The sequence below is a fragment of the Theropithecus gelada genome, chromosome 8, assembly GCF_003255815.1.
Source record: "Theropithecus gelada isolate Dixy chromosome 8, Tgel_1.0, whole genome shotgun sequence".
Classification (NCBI taxonomy): Eukaryota; Metazoa; Chordata; class Mammalia; order Primates; family Cercopithecidae; genus Theropithecus; species Theropithecus gelada.
Window position 1 is genome coordinate 29,416,490 of NC_037676.1, and position 4,056 is coordinate 29,420,545.

A 4,056-nucleotide genomic window follows, 5' to 3' on the forward strand; every position below is an offset into this window, starting at 1 on the left:
CATGTGGACAATCTGTGGTTGTTTGTTTGGCATCATCAACATTCCTGACTCTGAATTTATATGCTTCTGTTTAGAAATAATTTTCTTTTTTCTTTTTTCTTTTCTTTTTTGGAGACAGGGTCTCACTCAGTCACCCAGGCTGTAGTGCAGTGGCGCAATCTCGGCTCACTGCAACCTCCACCTCCCAGGTTCAGGTGATTCTTGTGCCTCAGCCTCCTGAGTAGCTGAGATTACAGGTGCATTCCACCACACCCAGCTAACTTTTGTATTTTTTGGTAGAGACGGGGTTTCACCATGTTGGCCAGGCTGGTCATAATCCACCTGCCTCAGGCTCCCAAAGTGTTGGGATTATAGGCATAAGCCACCATGCCCAGCCATTTTCTTTTTCTTTCTTTTCTTTTTTTTTTTTTCTGAGACGGAGTCTCGCTCTGTCACCCAGGCTAGAGTGCAGTGGCACAATCTCGGCTCACTGCAACCTCCGCCTCCTGGGTTCACACCATTCTCCTGCCTCAGCCTCCCTAGTAGCTGGAACCACAGGCGCCCGCCAACATGCCCAGCTACATTTTTGTATTTTTAGTAGAGATGGGGTTTCGCCGTGTTAGCCAGGATGGTCTCAATCTCCTGACCTCGTGATCCGCCCGCCTCGGCCTCCCAAAGTGCTGGAATTACAGGCATGAGCCACCGTGCCCAGCCAATTTATTTTTATTTTTATTTTTTTAGAGATGGAGGTTCATTCTTGTTGCCCAGGCTGGAGTGCAATGGCATGATCTCGGCTCATTGCAACCTCCGCCTCCCAGGTTCAAGCAATTCTCCAGCCTCAGCCTCCAGAGTAACTGGGATTATAGACATACACCACCACGCCAGGCTAATTTTGCAATTTTTTAAGTAGAGACGGGGTTTCTCCTTGTTAGTCAGGCTGGTCTCGAACTCCTGACCTCAGGTGATCCTCCCGCCTCGGCCTCCCAAAGTGCTGGAATTACAGGGGTAAGCCATCGCACCTGGCCTATGTGTAGAATTTTTTTTTTTTTTTTTTTACTTGTGGTATCATGTTGGTGCTCAAAAAGTGTCAGATTTTGGAGAATTTCAAATTTTGAATTCTCAGATTAGGGATGCTGAACCTGTGTTATTATTATTAGAACCCAACTCTCCAGTTAACCTTTGTTTTTCTTTTTTTAGAGACAGGGTGCACTCATAGCTCACTATAACCCCAAACTCCTGGGCTCAAGCTATCCTCCCACCTCAGCCTCCCAAGTAGCTGGGACTATAGGCACTTGCCACCACAACTGGCTAATCTTTTTCAATTTCCTATAGAGACAGGGGTCTCACTATGTTACCCAGGCTGGTCTCAAACTCTAGCCTGAAGTGTTCCTCTTACCTTGGCCTCCCAAAGTGCTGAGATTACAGGCATAAGCCACCTCACCCAGCCCAGGTTAAACTCTTTTTCAAAGGTCACCAGTGATTTCCCAATTGCCAAATCCAGTGGCCTCTGTGGCAGGTTGTATAATTGCTCATAATTATTCATTTCCTCTTCCTGAAGCAGGAGTACGCCTCCCACCCTGTGGAACACAACAGTGGCATGTGACTTGCCACTGTTGGATAATAAAATATGAACAGGACACATATGGCATCCAAGGAGAAGCTTTGATGTAAGAACTAGCCGGGCCAGGCGCAGTGGCTCACACCTGTAATCCCAGCTCTTCAGGAGGCCGAGGCGGGCGGATCACCTGAGGTCAGGAGTCCAAGACCAGCCTGGCCAACATGATGAAACACTGTTTCTACTAAAAATATAAAAATTAGCTGGGTGTGGTGGCAGGCGCCTATACTCCCAGCTACTCAGAAGGCTGAGGCAGGAGAATCACTTGAACCCAGGAAGTGGAGGTTGCAGTGAGCTGAGATTGCACCACTGCACTCCAGCCTGGGCAACAGAGCGAGACTTTATGTCAAAAACAAAATGAAATAAAATAAATAAAATGAAGAACTTGCTAGAGATTCACTGTCTTGCCTGTCCCTCACCCATAAGACTCTGCAGTATTCCAGACTGGGGCACTTGATCCTGGAGCAAAGATAACCCGGAGTGTTGCTGTGGCCCATCCACAATGACACATAGTATGCATGAGATACAAGCTTTGAGGCTAGGCCGGGTGGGGTGCCTCACGCCTGTAATCCCAGCACTTTGGGAGGCCGAGATGGATGGATCATGGGGTCCAGAGTTCAAGACCAGCCTGCCAAGATGGTGAAACCCCGTCTCTCCTAAAAATACAAAAAAATTTAGCCAGGCATGGTGGCGGGCACTTGTAATCCCAGCTACTTGGGAGGCTGAGGCAGGAGAATTGCTTCAACTCGGGAGGCAGAGGTTGTAGTGAGCTGAGATCGTGCCACTACACTGCAGCCTGGGCGACAGAGCGAGGCTCTGTCTCAAAAAAAAAGCAAGGCCGGGCGTGGTGGCTCACGCCTGTAATCCCAGCACTTTGGGAGGCTGAGGCGGGTGGATCACTAGGTCAGGAGATCAAGACCATCCTGGCTAACACGGTGAAACCCCATCTCTACTAAAAATACAAAAAATTAGCCGGGTGTGGTGGTGGGCACCTGTGGTCCCAGCTACTCGGGAGGCTGAGGCAGGAGAATGGCGTGGGCCCGGGAGGTGGAGCTTGCAGTGAGCCGAGATCGTGCCACTGCACTCCAGCCTGGGCGACAGAGCAAGACTCCGTCTCAAAAAAAAAAAAGAAAGCAAAAAACCTCTACCAGAGAGCCAAACCCCATTACTGTGCACGCGCACACACACACACACACACTCCCTCTCTCTCTCTCTCACACACACACACTCTCTCTCTCTCACACACACACACATAGACTTTCCCCAGGTAGTTATTGACCAGGATGGAGTCACATACCTCGTCTAAATCAATCAATCCCCATGAAAGGGAAAGAAACTACCGTGACAATCTGAAAGAAATTTTGATTCACCTTTCTGGAGATGGGGAGGGAGTAGCCTTCCTTGAACACGTGAAGGAGCAAAGACTGAACTCACATCTTCAAAAAGTCAGGGCAAAACTAGCTTCTTACCTTGCAGAAACAAAAAGAAGTCGTTCCATAATTCAAACTTTCTTTCAAGTTTTCTCTTTGATAACTGTCATATCTTCGCATGCAATACTAAGTGTTTATGATCAACTTCGATAGTAATTATCATAATAAAGAAAATAATATCTCATAACGTTTACATAATTCATGATTTTTGCTACATCAGTGTATTAGAGTTCTCCAGAGAAATAGCAAATAGGATACGTATGTGTGCGTGTGTTTGTGTGTAGACAGGAGGAGAGAGAGACCGAGAGAGAGGGAAAAAAAGAAATAGAGACAGAGTTAGAGAAGGATGTATTTATTTATTATTTAAGACACAGTCTCACTCTGTCACCCAGATTGGAGTGTCGTAGCATGTTCTCAGCTCTCTGCAACCTCCACCTCACAGGTTCAAGCAATTCTCCTGCCTCAGCCTCCTGAGTAGCTGGCATTACAGGTGCACACCACCACACCTGGCTAATTTTTGCATTTTTAGTACAGATCGGGTTTCCCCATGTTGGTCAGGCTGGTCTTAAACTCCTGAACTCAAGTGATCTGCCCTCCTTGGTCTCCCAAAGTGCTGCAATTACAGGCGTGAGCCAATGCGCCCAGCCAGAGAGGGATTTATTATAAGGAATTTCTCACATAATTATAGAGGCTGACAAGTCCCAAAATGTGCAGCCGATCTGGAGGCACAGATGACTGAAGATGTCCTTCCAGTTTAAAGCCATGCAGGCTCAAAACAGGAAGAGCCAATGTTTCAGTTCTAGTTCTAGTTTCAGTTCTATCCTAGCTCTAGACAGTCAGGCAGGAGGAGCATTCCTCTTACTCATGGGAGGGTCAGCTTTTCTGTCCCATTCAGGCATTCAATTGATTGGATGGGGCCTTGCCACATTATGGAGGGGAATCTGCTTGATATATCTGCCAGTTTAAATGTTCATTTTGGTCAGGTGCAGTGGCTCACACCTGTAATCCCAGCACTTTGGGAGGCTGAGGTGA